The following is an 18,005-nucleotide window of genomic DNA, read 5'->3' on the forward strand; positions in this document are numbered from 1 at the left end:
ATTTTGGATAATATTTTAACTTTGTTATTTAACAATTCTAATTTGAATTTTGATTTTGTATATCCAAATCCATTTTTCTTTTTATCATCATTAAACATTTTGTTAATTTGACAATAATGCAACCAATCATTCACAAAACCTTTAACTTCCTCATATGGTTTTAATTTCAATTAGTTATCCATCTCCTTCACTATTTGTTCATAGGTAGCTGAATGTTTCCTCATATTTATCTTTTTCACACTCGTTACCTCAAGAGGCGAGAGCCACCATAGTGTCTTATGGTTCCTCCCCAATTTTCTTTTGGGTGTCTTGTGTATGTGTGCAATACCTGAGATGAGAATAGTTCATAAAGTGTCTTGTATGACACACAAGCACACTTACCCTAAAGGCATTGCATTAATTAATATTCCATCTGTGGTTGTAGCTACAAACTCATTTATCATACTGCCTTGAGAAATAAGAGGCTAAAGTATTGATTTAATTATCATAATGCAGGATGTCCTTTCATGGATTGTGACCTGATGGGCTTGCGATAAAGCTGGCAATCTCTTTCAGCACAGCAGTGGTGAATCAATCTTTTGTGCAATTTTAAACTGTTGTGAAAATACACACAAGGGTAAACATGTTGGTCTATAAGGAAAAGGACCCTGCAGAGTCCACAGCTGGGTAATAATTTTGTTCACAGCACCCAAAAATTCACAAAAATCTGGTAAGCTTCTGTGATCCAGCAGAGACAGTCTTAGATTCTTAGTGGTATTGGGTTACTGTTGAGGGCAAATATATCAGGGCTAAACAGCAATAGTTGGAACGAGAAACATTGCTTTTGGTGAGGAGAAGTGAAGTTGTGGTTCTCCAGATGCTGCTGAAGTACAGTTCCCATAAATCCATTCCATTGGCTGTGCTAGCTGGGCCTGGTGGGAGTTGCAGCACAGCAGCATCTTGACAGCCGCAGCTCAGGCTCCCTTCCTTGAGGTGGACACCTTCTAAACTCTTCTTGTTGTCACCTGTTCCTGCAGCATTGGCTGTATTCCTGGTTCCGTTAATCCCATACGGTGTAAGGAAAGTTTACACACAACATTTGGGCCTTTTAAGTCGCGCGGTGTTTCTGCAACTTGGGTCCTCTGCTGTTGTTGGACTACAACTTCCATCACCCCTAGATAGCAGGGCCAGGGGTCAGGGATGATGGGAGTTATAGTCCAACAACAGCAAGGGACCCAAGTTGGAGAAGCACTCATACAGAGAAATGGCGAGTCCGAGGGGATGTGCTGGAGGTGTGCAGAACTCATGGAGAAAGTGAAAAGAGTGTTTTCTTCTTCCTCACAGGAATGGAACTTGGGGGCATTCAATGCAGATGAACATTGGAAGACTCAGGACAAACAAGTGAAAGGGCTTCTTCACACATTGCAGAGTTAAATTATGGAATTTGCTACCACAAGGGGTAGTGATGGCCCCCAACTTGGATGCTTTTAAAAGAAAATTTGGCAAATTCATGGGGGGTAAAGTTGTAAATGGCTGCTGGTGAAGGTGGTTGTGATGCCTCCAGTAACAGTGGCCATATGCCTTTGAATGCCCGGTGAGGAGAGGGCACTGGTGCCCGGATCCTGCTTGTGAGTGTCCCAGAGGCATCTGGTTGGCCACTCTGGGAACAGGATGCTGGGCTGCATGAGCCACTGGCCTGATCCAGCTTCAGGGCTCCCACCTTCTTAGGGACTCAGATCTGGTCCCATCTGTCAGTAGTTGCCCATATTCTACCTTGTTTCTTTGGCCTGTCTTTAAAAACTGACGTGTGCAGTTATTGCAGCTGTTTGGTTTTTCGAACTCCCACCCACTTGCATATACAACAGCATCTTTTAAAAATGAATCTGGGGAGGGGGGGTGGGCATCATAACCACCCACCCTACCCCTTGAGTCGTGAATTGTGTCACATGCATCTTAAAATGTGAATTGTCCCAGAAGGGCCTTGTCTCCAGGCTGCCAGTTCAAATGGGCAAATGTTCAGTGTTCTGTATACAAAGTGCCCGGTAATCTTGAAGATCCTTTTTCATCCACCGCACAATGCAATTAAAATCTGGTACACACTGGTCCCCCTGTGCAACTGCGATAAGGCGGCTTAGCTGATTTGAGAGCTGTCCGGGATTCGCAAGGACTTGGAATTAGCATGCTTATGATGTGGCTGAACTGTCTGGCAAATTTGGCACTGATGAAATCAGATGTGTTTCGTGCAAAGGCAGTGTTTCTCTTCTGTTTTATTTATATCTCACATGATAAATGTTTGAGAACAGTGGCAATGTGCTCTTTTTTCTTTCTGGATACATTTTAGCACATCCTTTTTGTCTTCTCTGTGAACAAATGACACTGCCTCCTGCTTTGTCGGATCGTTGAGTCCATCTAGTTCAGCACTGTCTGCACAGACAGTGGCTCTTCCTAGTCCCACAGGCTGGAGGAGAGTGTCTGTCACAGTCCCCCCCATCTGAAGACCCCCCTATTTATTTGTAGGTGCCAGGGATTGAATACAGGGCCCTTTGCATGAAAAACATGTGGTTTACCCTGAACTGTGATGCCTATTCTAAAACAGTCTGGGCATTGCACAGAAAGAACTCGAAATGGCCCTTGACTGCAAGCTCATCCACCTAAAACCGTACGGTGGAAGGAGAGGAGACTTGGAAAAGAGAGAACCAGCGTAGCAATACTCACATACTTTTATTTGTATGCCAGCTTTTCATAGTTCAAACTATGCTCAAGGTGGATTACAACATTAAAAAATACACAATTGCAAACAATGAATAAAAAATCAAAAAGTACGCCACCAAATTGAACAATTTCTGCATAAATCATAATAAGATCTAAAATAAAGGTATCAAAAAAAATATCAAAAACAGCAGCAACATGACCTCCCTAGGAAGAAACCCCTAGACAACCCAAGGTTCTGCTCAGCAGCCTCAGCTTTTGTAGCTGGAGTCAGTCAGGGCCCCATCCTCCCCCGGCCAGGGGAAAAAGGCCTGCAAGGCAGGGAGCAGGTCTTCCCAGAGTCACAGCCAAGGGGGTCTCTGGTAGGAATGGAAATGGAGCCCTGCAGGATCAGACCAAAGCAATCTAGAAAAGTTAAAGGCGATTGAGGAAATGCCAAAATGCAGCTACCTTGTGATAACCACGTTGGTTCAAGTCTTGCCCTCTGGGGCAACAAAAATTCCTCCAGTTGTGCAGCCACCTTTACATACAGACTCATCCTATGATGATGACGTATGTGGTCTCTTTAAGATGAATAGGATCTTAAGAGCAAGCCTGTCGATTTGCTTGTTCAGAGATGGTTCAGTTCAGTTGGTGGATGTTATGTGTTTGTTTGTGTGTGTGTGTGTTTGCTTGTTAATAAAACACCCATTCTAAATTATTACATTGATTCAGGAACTTCATGTTGAAAACAACATATTGTATAGAATCATAGAATTGTAGCATTGGAAGGGACCCCAAGGGACATCTAGTCCAACCCCCTGCATTGAAGGAATCTCAGCTAAAGCATCTCTGACAGATGACCATTCAAAGAAGTAGAGTCCACCAACTCCCACAGGAGGCTGTTCCATTGCCAAACAGCTCTTACTGTCAGAAAGTTCTTCCTGGTGTTTAGTCAGAATCTCCTTTCTTATAACTTGAAGCCATTGGTTCGAATCCTACCCTCCAGAGCAGGAGAAAAGAAGCTTGCTCTATCTTCCATGTGACAGCCCTTGAGATGTGTGAAAAGGCTATCATATCTCCTCTCAGTCTCTTTTTTTCCAGGCTAAACATACCCAGCTCCTTCAAGCGCTCCTCAGAAGGCTTGGTTTCCAGACCCTTGGTCTCCCTCCTCTGCATACGTTCCAGCTTGTCAATATCCTTCTTAAATTGTGGTTCCCAGATGTGGACACAGGATTCCAGTTGTGGTCTGACCAAGGTGGAATAGAGTGGGACTATTACTTCCTTTGACCTGGACACTAAACTTCTGTGGATGCAGCCTAGAATAGTATTTGCTTGTTTTCTGCTGCATCACACTGTGGACTCATGTTAAGCTTGTGGTCCACTAAGACCCCTATGTCCTTTTCACATGTACTACTGGCAAGTCAGGTGTCCCCCATCTTATATTTACGCAGCTGGTTCTTCCTGCCTAGGTGTAGAACCTTACATTTGCACCAATGGAATTCATTTTGTTAGTTTTGGCTCAGTCCCCCAATTTTTTAAGGTCATCTTGAATCTGATTAACAGCTTCCTCGCGAGAATATCATGGGGACTTTGCCAAAAGCCTTACTGAAATCAATATACACTATGTCCACAATTCATCAGTGTTTTTGAATTAAAATAGCTTTAATTGGATTTTGTTATGTATTGAAGTTCTCCCCCTGGCCACCAGGAGTATCGTGTATATAGTTTTCACTCAGGTCCACGTCAGTTATTTTAGGCGGGAAACGCTGGGTTGTTGTTGCTACAATGTTGACAGCCGGCTGCCTATAAAAGCAGGCCGGCGGAGCTGTTGGCTGTTCAGTTCTGTGACAGCTTACAAATAAAGAGCTGCTTTGGAGAAATCTCTGCTTCGTCTGCTATGTCTATCCACTATCTAATTTTGAGTTTGAAATTAATTGTTACTGATTTGAATTTTATTGTGTTATCGTTTACCTGAGTGTCTTGTGCAAACTGCTATTCTGAATAATGTCTTTGCATAGGGGAGGGGGCACTGAGGATGCATTTATGGAACGAAGGGGGCTCTGCCCTGAAAAAAGTTTGGGATTTAGATGCTTTCTGGCCTCCCAGCACCACGCCAGTTTCTCTGGAATGGAGGAGTCCAAAGCACTGGGCGGATGCCAATAGCAGCACTTATTTGGGGGGCTTTGACTCACCTCCCAACCTTTGCCCAGTGAATCACCTCCCCTTTGAGAAAGAAACGGAATGATTTAATGGTCACCAGTTGCAATTTGTGCCTCGAGGTCACAGAGGCCACAGAATCGGTACTAAGATGCCATGTTGTCTGATGATCCATGCCTCACAGAAAATGCGACTGAGGTTTATAAAAAATATATGGAGGATTCTCTGAATCCAGGGTTCTCTTGGTGGGTGGGAAAGACAAGGAGCACCCAAGGGCCAAACTGAGCCCTTAGGCTGGCATTTAGACACCCCCATTTCTCTCTCTCTCTCTCTCTCTCTCTCTCTCTCTCTCTCTCTCTCTCTCTCTCTCTCTCTCCACACTTTTTTCTGGCTAGTAGTAAATTTAGGTCTCATTTCCAGTCTGCAAAAACAAATTTGCTTCTTGCCACATATAGCTGTGATTTACATGTACTTTGGTCCATTTTTGACAGCATTGGTTATGTTTATGTTCTGCCAAAGGATGGCAGAGAATAAACAGGTCTTGTCATTGTGAAAACATTTCCTCCCCCTGCCCCACAAAATGATGGAGTGTTTAGATCTGCAGCAAGTGAAGTCATTTGTATGAGGCAAAATGGAACAGTCTCTCTGTGATAGTCCTTCACTCCCCACCCTGTGAAATGATTTCAAGGAACATCTCCTGTAATCCTAATAGGCTATAATAATAAAACTGATTATGTATTCAGTGCTGCTGAAGAAAATTACATTCTTCTTGTAGTGTATAGTAAGATGAGGGGGCTGATAATTTTGTTTTAGAATGATAGAATCACAGAACTGTGGAGTTGGAAGGGACCAAGGGCCACCTGCTCCAGTAGGCTGTGATCTACTATCCAGTATCAAAAACTGGCAGGGATCTGCCACATTCTCCCATTGCCATTCTTCAACTTAAACATATTATATTTGGCTGGGGAAACCCAGCCAGATGGGTGGGGTATAAATAATAAATTATGATGATGATGATGATAAAAATAATAACAAATTATTACCCCCACATCAGCCCCCTCCCAGGGCCCTTGGCACACGCGGGAAGCCAACACACCCCGAAATGCCCAATTTCCCCTTTACGGGGGCGGGCCTTACTTTTGAATAAACGCAGCTAGGCTGGAGCTGGAAAGGGGGGGCGGGGAGGGGCGTCCTCGTCTCTCTCCATGCCCCCCTCCTTCCTGTGGCTCCCCCTGCAGTGCTACAGCCTGCACGGAACCCATGCCTCCTCGGCCGCCCCCTCCCTGCCTGGGGCTGTGGCTTGCTGGGGGCAGAGGGAGGCGCCTGCCGCCTTTCCAGGGCGTGGAGGGAGCGCCGCCGCTGCAGCACCTGCCTGCTGGCACGGAGGATCGGCGGCGTCTGGAGCGGGAAGGAGGCGCTAAAGGCGGCCACGAAGAGGCGGAGGCGCGCCAGCCAGAGCGCTTGCTGCGGTGAGGCAGTGCGGCTAAGAGGAGCCTCGACCGGCCATGCCGCCTGCAGAGGGGCTTCAGCCGCGACCAAGCACGCGATGAGGGGCCCCAGCAGCCATGGGCCATAGCTGTCAACTTTTCCCTTTTCTTGTGAGGAATCCTATTCGGAATAAGGGAATTTCCCTTGTTATGTACTGAGTTGAATAGGATCCAAACTGAAGCAGTCTGATTGGTCTTAGAACAATAGGCTCCAAAAGGCAGCAGTCTGATTGGTCCTAGAACAATAGGATTCAGAATGCAGCAGTCTGATTGGTCCTAGAACAATGCAGCAGTATGATTGGTTAGCGGGAACCACCCAATCATGCTCCAGATAGCAGTGAATCCACAACCTGATTGGCTTACAGTAGAATTCCAGAATTAGCCAATCATGTGCAGCCTATTGTGTAAATAATGTATATAAAGCAGATACTTTGAGGGGACATTCATTCATTCCTCCTCACCACTATGAGCTGAATAAAGAGCATGAAATCACTTTGCGACTCTGAGTATATTTCACTGGCGACGAGGATGGGATCCCGCTGAGCTGACTGCCACACACAGCACCGCAGCACCGCCACCTGCCGCACCGCTGCCTCGCACCGTGTATCCAGCCTTCAGCTCCGGGACCCAAGGAACTCAGAATGGCAACCGACAGCAGCTTCTCACCGTTCAACCCAGCATCTGGAGACTGGGAAGCATACGCCTCCCGTTTCACCTTCCTCCTAGAAGCCAAAGGGATCACCGATGAAGAAGACGCCAAGAAGAGGGCAATATTCTTCAGCGTCTGCGGAGAGGAGACGTTTGAAATCGCCCGGGCTCTCCTTGCACCTGAAGACGTCGCTACTGTTCCATACAAAACAATAATGGAACAGCTGAAGGGGCACTTTTCGCCACAGCCCTCAGTGGTGGCTCGTCGAAATGCCTTCTACGCAAAGCGGCAAGCCCCTGGGGAAACAATAACTGGGTTTGTGACCTCTCTCCGCCAAGCTGCCCGGTTCTGCAACTTCTCAGAGCTGGAGAACATGCTTCGTGACCGCCTCGTCGGTGGCCTGAAGGATGAGAAGCTGCAACGACGCCTCTACGCTAAGAAGAACCTAACGTTCCAGGTCGCTCTGGAGGAGGCCCTGGCAACGGAAGCTGCCGAGAGGTCGACGCAAGAGGCACGGCCGAGCCAGCCGTCCCAACCGAGGGTCCACCACGAAGACCTCACCGACGACTCAGGATCCAACAGGGAGGAGGTGCACCGAGTACAGCAGCGCACTCAAGCAGCCCACATACCACAGCTGCCTCGACGAGAAGGAGGGAACTGCGCAAGCTGTGGAGAAAGTCACGAGAGGAGGACCTGCCGTTTCCGCAACGCAGAGTGCAGGCAGTGCAGAAAATTGGGACACATTGCCCGGGTGTGTCGGGCTCGGCCCACCCGACGCCAGGCATCAGATGGCCAATCCAAGAGTCCCGGGGCCCAACGCACCAAGGCAACTCGACGGAGCTCACGGACTTTCAGGTATACCAGTTGCCCCACCCCAACGTAGAGAAAATTTATGTAGAGGTACAGATAGAGGGGGCCCCATGCCGCATGGAGCTTGACACGGGTTCAACTCTATCCATAATCTCGGCAAGGACCTTAAGGAAACTGTGTCCTACTGGGGGTCCCAAACTCAGGCCGGCCCCATTCACCCTCCGGGACTTCCAGAAACGTAAGGTCCCCACAATGGGGGTGGGGACCTTCAGGGTGCAATACCGAGGGCGGACGCGGCAACTGGACTTGCTTGTGGTCAAGGGCCCCTACATTAGCTTACTGGGATTGGCATGGTTTGGACCACTGGGGCTAGCCGTCACCGGGGTGAACCACATGAGCTTACAAGTGGACGTGGACGCCATATGCAAGGAATTTCCGGGGGTTTTCGATGGGAAATTGGGACAGTATACGGGGCCCCCCATTGCTCTACAGCTTGACCCCGCAGTACGACCGGTCAGGCTCAAGGCCCGCCGGGTCCCGTTCGCCCTGAAACCCCGTATAGACGAGGAATTGGACCGACTCGTGGAGCAAGGAGTGCTGGAGCCGGTGCCTAATGCCCCCTGGGAAACCCCAATCGTCACACCCGTCAAGCCTAATGGTTCGGTCCGCATCTGCGCAGACTACAAATGTACCATAAACAAGGCCCTCACGGCCCATGCATACTCAGTGCCAGTGGTCAGCCATGTCCTTGCCACCCTGGCTGGGTCGAAAATTTTTGGCAAGCTGGACTTGGCCCAAGCATATCAACAGCTGCCAGTAGATGAGGCTACAGCAGAGGCACAGACGATTGTGACGCACAGAGGAGCGTTCAGGGTAAAGCGGCTGCAATTCGGGGTCAGTGTGGCACCAGGCATATTCCAGAATCTAATGGACTCTCTCCTTAAAGGGATTCCTGGTGTCACCCCCTTCTTCGATGATGTGTTGATTGCCGGGCCCACACCAGAGGAGTTTGAGGACCGCCTCCGCACCGTTCTGCACCGTTTCCAGACGGCGGGTCTCAAGGTGAAGCGGGAAAAATGTCTACTAGGAGTGCCTCAAGTGGACTTTCTGGGATTTATGGTGGACACAGAAGGGGTCCACCCGACTGGGGACAAGGTACGGGCCATTTGTGACGCCCCAGCGCCCAAGAACAAGACTGAACTTCAGGCCTTCTTGGGACTATTGAACTTTTACCATTCCTTCCTTCCCCACAAGGCGGCGGTAGCGGAGCCCCTACACAGACTCCTGGACAAGCGGGCCCCTTGGGTGTGGGGCCAGCGCCAGGAGGCCGCATTCCAGGCAGTCAAGGACTTGCTTGTCTCAAACTCGGTCTTGGCACACTTCGACGAGACGCTGCCGGTGGTGCTAGCATGCGACGCCTCGCCCTATGGCATCGGCGCTGTCCTGGGACACCAACTCCCGGATGGAAGAGAGGTACCGGTGGCATACTTTTCCCAGGCACTCAACGAAACCGAGCAGAACTACTCGCAAATCGACAAGGAGGGTCTGGCAATCGTGAAGGGAGTAAAAAAATTCCATGATTTCTTGTACGGGCGGCCCTTCACCGTGGTGACTGACCACAAGCCGTTGCTTGGCTTGTTTGCCCCCGAAAAGCAGACCCCCCAAGTGCTGTCTCCTCGCGTCCTCAGGTGGTCAATTTTCCTTGCCAGCTACCAGTATTCACTGATTCACCGCCCTGGAAAGGCGCCCTCAGCAGGCTACCACTACCGGAAACAGGCCCCGACCCAGCACCTGCACAAGAGGTTATGAGCCTGGAGCTGCTTCCCGACCGCCCCATTCAGGCACAAGAAGTTGCACACCATTCCAAGAAAGATAGGGTCATCTCCCGGGTCCTGGACTGGGTGTGGAGGGGATGGCCCAGCAGCAGCCCCGGGCCAGAATTCGCCGGCTACACAACCCGCAAACATGAACTGTCAGCCCACAAGGGGTGCCTGTTATGGGGAAGCAGGGTCGTTGTTCCCCAGCCCCTCCGCAAAAGGGTCCTCACAGCCCTACACGAGACACACCCAGGGGTAGTAAGAATGAAGGCCCTTGCCAGGAGTTATGTGTGGTGGCCGGGGATCGACGGAGAGATAGAGGCCTGGGTCAAACACTGCCAGGCCTGCCAAGAATCCCGCCCAGATCCCCCAAGGGCCCCAGTCCAGTCCTGGGAGTCCGCCCAAGCACCATGGTCACGCCTGCATGTGGACTTTGCTGGCCCCTTTCAGGGGAAAACATTCTTCATAGTGGTGGACTCCTACACCAAATGGCTGGAAGTCGCACTGGTACCGTCCACTTCTACGTCTGCAGCCATCCGGGTACTACGCAGGCTGTTTGCAACCCACGGGCTCCCTGACACTCTCGTCTCAGACAACGGGACTGCATTTACGTCAGGAGAATTCCAAACCTTCACAGCGCAGAACGCCATCCGCCACATCCGTTCGGCGCCATTCCACCCGGCCACCAATGGCCAAGCAGAACGCATGGTGCGGACCACCAAGGACACCCTTCGCCGCATGACGCAAGGGGATTGGGAGTACCGCCTTGCCACATTCCTTCTAGCACAGCACAGCACCCCCAGCTCAACGACTGGCCGGAGCCCCGCTGAACTACTAATGGGTCGGCGCCTTGCAATAAGATTGGACCGCCTTCACCCCGATAGAGCTCAGGATGAGGTAGTGGTGGGGGAAGGCAGGAACTCCCGGACCTTCGAGGCCCAGGACCCAGTGTACACAAAGAATTTTGGGGCAGGCCCTGCATGGGTACCCGCCACAGTCACCAGGGTCACTGGCCCCGTGTCGTACGAGGTGCTAACAGATGGGGGGCAATGCTGGCGCCGCCACTGCAACCAGATACGGCGACGATTCCCGGGAGAAAACCAGGAGGAGGAGGACAGGTCAGAGGAGTCCCAAGGGAACAGTGGGGCAGTGAGGCCCATAGAGCTGCAGGGGCAAGCAGGAGAGGCAGAATCAGTAAATACAGAGAGGACCCGTGAGGCCGAAAGGACACCGGAACCAGAACCACGACGGAGCGAGCCGGTTGCGCCAGACCAAACAGCCCCATCACAGCCAGCATCCTTGGAACACGAGCCAGAACCTGAACCCCGGACCAGGGAACACCCCAGGCTGCAACGCACACGTAGGCCACCGGCGTACCCTGAGGACTATGAATGCGACCTCCCGGGCAGGACTGGAACTTAGAGGGGAGGGGTGTTATGTACTGAGTTGAATAGGATCCAAACTGCAGCAGTCTGATTGGTCCTAGAACAATAGGCTCCAAAAGGCAGCAGTCTGATTGGTCCTAGAACAATAGGATTCAGAATGCAGCAGTCTGATTGGTCCTAGAACAATGCAGCAGTATGATTGGTTAGCGGGAACCACCCAATCATGCTCCAGATAGCAGTGAATCCACAACCTGATTGGCTTACAGTAGAATTCCGGAATTAGCCAATCATGTGCAGCCTATTGTGTAAATAATGTATATAAAGCAGATACTTTGAGGGGACATTCATTCATTCCTCCTCACCACTATGAGCTGAATAAAGAGCATGAAATCACTTTGCGACTCTGAATATATTTCATCCCTTAAAAAAAGGGAAATCTTGACAGCTATTCCATGGGTGAGGGGGGCCTTGGTTGTGTGGTCAACCAAAATCCATCCTGCGATCGACCGGTGGATCGCAATCGACACGTTGGACATGTTTGATCTATTCCAACCCCCTGCAATGCTGGAATGTCAGCTAAAGCATCCATGGCAGACGGCCATCCAGCCTCTGCTTTGAAACTTCCAGGGAAGGAGAGTCCACAACCTCCTGAATGTCGAAGAGTCCTTACTGTCAGGAAGTTCTTCCTGATGTGTAGTCAGAATCTCCTTTCTTGTAACTTGAATCCGTTGGTTTGGGCCCTCTGGGCTCCAGAGAAGAGAAAGCAAGCTTGGAACATACCTGGATTTGCCTTCATTTTATAGTCTCATAAATAAATGTAATCTGATAGCTAAAATGAAAGGAGTTTGTGGCATCTTAATATCTTTAGGTGATTGTGGTTTCTTCCTAAAGCACCTTTTATAAGACACCATATGTTTCACTGTCAGTGAAAAAGGCATGTATGCCATCTGCTTGGGTGATTTAAAAAAGCACGTTTAGCAAAGGCTTGGAAAGGGAGCAAAATGTTTATACCTTTCTTGGCAGCCGGCTGACTGTTTTAACTGGGAATTCTGTCTCTAGGTCAGGGATAGGCATCAGTGGTGGAAATAAAAAACGGAAGGAAAGTCCTAAACAAGACTTTGTGTACAGTGGTACCTCGGGTTAAGTACTTACTTCGTTCTGGAGGTCCGTACTTAACCTGAAACTGTTCTTAACCTGAAGCACCACTTTAGCTAATGGGGCCTCCTGCTGCTGCTGCACCACCACCGCACAATTTCTGTTCTCATCCTGAAGCAAAGTTCTTAACCCGTGGGACTATTTCTGGGGTAGCGGAGTCTGTAACCTGAAGCGTATGTAACCTGAAGCGTATTAAACCCGAGGTACCACTGTATTCCGCTTATAATTTTTTGGCCAACCATATTCTATGACAATCTCTCTCTCTCTGTCTCGCTCTCTCTCTCATGTGTGTCTGTTTCTATTTTGCATAAGTTCTGTTTTTGCTAGTGGAATGGGGCCAAGGAACTGAACAAGTCACCAAAGCCTCATCTCTAACTATTGAGGATCTTACGAAGTCCCCAGTCTGCAGTACAAAATTTCAGTAGTGCATCTCCACAACCATAAGGGGCTGGACACTTTGGAAAAGAAGTTTTAAATTCTGAAGTGACTATGGCAGGGTTGGGTAACCTGTGTCCACCCAGAGGATGTTGGATTTAGGACAGCACGACTGGTTTCCTTGCACTGGGTGCAGCACCAAGGGGGAGGGTGCCTTCCCCTGTTCTGCGAAGGACCCATGAGGCTTTGACAGGTTCCTAGAGTCCTCCTGCCTCCTTCCCAAATCGTGCTTAGTGCTTGCCCAGTGCCTCTCTTACTCAGCTTTAGGAAGGAGGCATGAAGACTGGTGGGGAGTAGGTCATTAAATTTTGGTTTTGCGCAGGGTGCCATATTGCCAAGGTCCACCCCTGATCTGGAGGGCCAAACATTAGGCAACTATAGTGTAAGGTGTAGGACAGCTACCAAGTTGTAGTTGAACCATTTCCATATTTGTGTGTGTGGTGGGGAGACTTTGCTGTCTAGCTCAGGCCCCATCTCTTAATCAAGGAGAGCGATGGATAGGAAAGGCCTCAGGCTTCATGGTTGCCAGGGGAAAGACCTCAAGGCGGCTGGGGTGTGTGTGTCATTTGGCTCTTTGGCTGAAAGTGGAACAGTTGGTTTCTAATGTACTGAAATTCCCAAGGATTAATGGGGATAAGCCATTTAAAAAACAAACAAACTTAAAATCTATTTTTTTTAATAAATTTTTTATTGGGTTTTCACATTTTATATAGACATAGGTAAAGGTAAAGGTACCCCTGCCCGTACGGGCCAGTCTTGACAGACTCTGGGGTTGTGCGCCCATCTCACTCAAGAGGCCAGGGGCCAGCGCTGTCCGGAGACACTTCCGGGTCACATGGCCAGTGTGACATCGCTGCTCTGGCGAGCCAGAGCTGCACACGGAAACGCCGTTTACCTTCCCGCTGGTAAGCGGTCCCTATTTATCTACTTGCACCCGGAGGTGCTTTCGAACTGCTAGGTTGGCAGGCGCTGGGACCGAGCAGCGGGAGCGCACCCCGCAGCAGGGATTCGAACCGCCGACCTTTCGATCGGCAAGTCCTAGGCGCTGAGGCTTTAACCCACAGCGCCACCTGCGTCCCCTCTATTATATAGACATACACACACATAAAAAGACAAAGACAAAACATGTATAATTTCTTACCCTTACTTTCTTTACCTTCTTTCCTTGACTTCCCCCCACCCCCCTTCCTACATCCCAATTTCGTTACTTAACTCAGCAAGTTCTTTTCCCTCATCCTTAAAATATTGTTGTTATTTTTAAGCTTAACTCTTTTTACTAGGCCAAATTTTACTTATCCAATTTTCTTATACACATTAAATCCTTTTTCTAAGGTCGACCTAAGTTCTCTTCCACAAATTTCTCCCTTTTTATATTAAACCAAAAATCATAATAACCAAATACAAAAGTCATAAATTTTTACAATTCTGCTCTCCCCCCCCCTCTCTACCCCGGTTTCTGTCCCTTCCCAAGCCAATGTCCTCAAAAAACAATTCCTAGCCCGGATTCCTCACATCCGAGGCCCTCAAGTCTCTGTTAGCCTCTCTCCGTCGGTTTTGTTGGTAGTCCTTTTTGTTGGCCCTCGAGTCTCGAAGGAGTTCTATCACAAGCACCTCATATTTTCTTCCCTCCAAATCAGTTAGAAACAGTTGCTGCCAAGGATCAGCTGGTCTCCCATGCTCAAACTTGAAGAAGAAGTCCCAGTCATATTTATTTGTTCCTTTAAATTCCAGTATTCCAGATACTCCAGGGGCTTCTTCCTTTATCTTTCTCTCCTTTCGCAGATTTGTAATCCAATGATCTTCTTCTTTGTTTCCTGACAATATAGGCTTCTGATTGATGTTTTCCACCTGAACTTCCTCTCCTCCTTCTTCTTTTTCCCCCAATTCCAAAGTTGTCTCTTCTGATTCAGCTGCAGATTTTTTTTCGTCCAGTCCTTTGTGCCTTCAGCAGAGTTGCTTATTTTAGAGTTCAAGGTCGTAAGTTGTTTGTTCATAGCCATGCTCTGCTCTTGTAGAATTCCCACGAGAAAAAACATTCTTTCTATCTCTGCCAGTAATTTTCCTTCTGCAGCCATTGTAATGTCTCTAGTTCCCTCCAGGGGGATTCCAACTCCAATAGTTCTTTTCCAACAATCCGTTACTTTGTTATTCACAATCACTTTGTTTCCAACCAATTCAGTTCAAATGTAACACCTTTAATCCAGAGAGATATTAAATAGCACAGTTCTAAACTTTAACCGCCTGTTTGACAGCTCCTTTGACAGCTGTCAAACTCTTTATTCTTTTTCCTTGGGCTCACACACAGGACGCTCCCGGGTCCAGGGGGGGGGGGTTACACAAAAGCTTCTAAAATTCCTCTCTTTTCCTCTCCAGCACAAAAACTTCTTTTGTCAAATTCATGGAAGTAATCTTTTGTCCAGCTCCAAAAGCACGATAATCTCTCCACCTTAGTGCTCCTCTCCTTGCTTTAGATCTTTTTGTAGGTGTGGGGGGGTGCGGACTTCCCTTTAACACATCCCCCGGTCGTACCCAATTCAAAGATAAAATTTTAAAGTCCAAATTCCCTTCTACTCACGGGTTATTTGTTTCAGTCCAAATTTTGGGAAGAAAGACAGCGCTCTCCGGCCATGGCTCGCGGCTTCACTCCACTGAAGTAGCGGTCTACTCACAGCACCACACCACCCTCCGCACCCTCTCCGTAGCCTTTAAAAAGGCTCTTCGTGGGTCGGGGAGGGCGCTTAAGGTGCCCACCGAGTCACCAAGTCCGCAGGCTTCTGCGCCTGTGGTTTCTGAGGGTCCCCGCGTCGCCGGCGCGGCAAGACCCATCCTCAGCAGAGCCGATTCCCTCCGGAGCTCGGAGGGAATCCGCCATTAGCTGTTCGCGCTGTCCCGGAAGTTGTCATTCCAAACAAACTTAAAATCTAAGCTAGCATTCCACAACCTGGTGTCTTCCAGATGTTTTGGATTACCACTCTCATCAGCTAGCATGGCCATTGTTCAGGGAAGATAGAAATTTTCACCTCAATAAGATCTGGAGGGCACCAGGTTGGGGAAGGCAGATCCAAATTATGGCCCTGTTCAGATGCAATTGGAAAGTACAATTGTCCTTTGCATGTGCTCTGGGTTCCCAGATTTTGGGCTTCCACAGTGCTCAGTGATGCTCTGAACTAGGGGAGACCATAGCTTGTTTGAATTATAAGGGTGAAATTAAAGTAGATTACGGTTCTGAGCAAGCTTATTGAAAATGATGGACTTAAGCCTCTTTATTTCAGTGGGATTACTCAGAGTGCAACTACTGCTGGAGACTATTCAAAAAATGAAATTGATTCCTCTTCCTCACCACCCAAAAAATACAAAATGGGCTTTTTGTTTATGAATGGGACATTGGAAAGAAGATCTTGCTGCAGTCAGAAGAAGAAGAAGAAGAAGAAGAAGAAGAAGAAGAAGAAGAAGAAGAGTAGTAGTTTGGATTTGATATCCCGCCTTTCACTCCCCTTCAGGAGTCTCAAAGTGGCTAACATTCTCCTTTCCCTTCCACCCCCACAACGAACACTCTGTGAGGTGAGTGGGGCTGAGAGACTTCAGAGATGTGTGACTAGACCAGCAGCTGCAGGTGGAGGAGCGGAGACGCGAACCCGGTTCCCCAGATTACGAGTCCACCGCTCTTAACCACTACACCACACTGGCTATGAATCAAGCTTCTTTGGGATCAGAGGCAGAGCTAGCTGCTCCGGCACCCGGAGGGGCGCACATGCTGGGCACCCGGGGTGGGGGAGGGGCGAGCCGGAGTGAGCATCCTGGGGGGGGGCGCTGCCGCACCCCCTTCCTCCGCCAGTTTGGTATCCAGAGTTATTCAACTCTTCCTTTTGAAGAAGAAAGAAAATCAAAGAGAGAACTTCTTGGCGAAGAAGGCAAGGAAAAGGCAGCAGCAGCTTTTAATGTCCTTGAATGTAAGTGATGAGAGGCCCCACTCCAAAACAGGCTTTGTAGAGAATTTTAATTAGAAATCTCAAATATTTCCCCTAAAGCATAAATTAGTTTGGTGTTAAGCTGACAAAATATCACCAGCCCATTCCTCTTTCTCTCATGTCTTCCCAGTTTATTCTAATTAGCGTAATCCTTCATAGTTTAGGAGCATGTGAATTATTTATTTATTTGGCAAATACTGCAAGCTGTGAGGTGCAGCTTAGGCACTGGAATGAAGATAACAGAGAGGAGCTTGCTCAGATACCACACCCCTTGTCCCGTGGGAAAGTCTTCAGTGGCCTCCCCACCCCCGGCTGAGAAGCAGGAGGCCTGCAGATTGTGAAACCAGCTGGTGGGCCTGACTTTGCTGGGCACTCAGGATGCCCTTCTCCTCACAATTCTCAGTTTAATGATCCTGTTTTTGCTGCCTGCCTGGGATTTCAAAAGCAGGAGGTTGGCAAAGAGCACCAAGCCCGGCTGCCGGCTCAAGCCTTGGTGGGTCTTGTGCAGGGCTGCTGAGCAGAGTGGCTCAGTCTGATGGGCTGAGGGAGCCCCCTGGACTTTTCCATCTCTCTCTGTCTCTCTGACTCCCACCCCAGACCCTCTTTGCTGCAGGTTGCCTTGCTTAGGCTGATTGTCAGTGCAAGCGTGTTCAGCATCTGCACTGGCATTTTGGCACATCCTGGCAGGAGTACTGTTTGTTCATTCAGGAAGCATCCCTGACTCTCTGGAGTTCAGATCCCAGAAACTGCTGCATTATGACAAGGCAAGTACCTCAAGTTGTTGCCATAACTGGCACTGAGCCCTTGCTTTGACTCTCTTCCTCTGTGAGCTCTTTTCTTCTCAGAACTGAAACCATTCTGTGAGACCCTCAGACGGCTATTCACACCTATTAAGATTTTTTAAAATGAATTTTATTATTTATTTATTTTATTTTAAAATAATTCTTATTAGTTTTTTACACAAAAATTGACATTATTCAATTCACTTTCAGTATAATAATTTCTTACATTTTGACTTCCCATCGTTACATCTGTGATGTTCCTGTTGTATTCCTTTATCAGCTGCTATAACTACCATTTATTTTCTATTGTATTATAACTTATATTATAGTCATTTATTTATTCTCCTTCCTCTGCCTGTTACCTCCTTCCTGTATGCGATTTCATTTGACAGTAGTTTTTTTCTCAAATAGTCTGAAAAGAACCTCCACTTTTCAACAAAGTTCTCATCTTTTTGATCTCTTAGTTTTGCTGTCAACTTCACCATCTCTGCATAGTCCATTAACTTTAAATGGACTGTTCTTTTCACTAAACATAAGAAGTCCCAAATGCTGCAACCTATCCTTACGGTCTTCTCTTCCTCCACAACTGGCCGCTTTGACTTGGAGGTCTGGGTGCCTTGAAGGTTCTGCTCATCTGATTTCTTTGTACTGATGGAAAGGAGGTAAAAGGGTGACGGCTTCTGGTTTGGG

General features: G+C 48.5%; 1 protein-coding gene across 4 annotated transcripts in view; it reads left to right on the forward strand.

The window, feature by feature from the left end:
* The window catches only part of APBA2 (amyloid beta precursor protein binding family A member 2), a 115,084-nt gene that overhangs the window by 15,824 nt on the left and 81,255 nt on the right, over positions 1-18,005 (forward strand). The window contains exon 2 of one of the 4 annotated variants that reach the window (XM_081887648.1): positions 17,131-17,297. The exons of the other annotated variants lie outside the window; for them this stretch is intronic. The gene's annotated coding sequence lies outside the window, so the exon portion shown is untranslated. The remainder of the gene's footprint in view (positions 1-17,130; positions 17,298-18,005) is intronic. 4 annotated transcript variants of the gene reach the window in all.

This window comes from Podarcis melisellensis, assembly GCF_964234715.1.
Source record: "Podarcis melisellensis genome assembly, chromosome: 14".
NCBI lineage: Eukaryota > Metazoa > Chordata > Lepidosauria > Squamata > Lacertidae > Podarcis > Podarcis melisellensis.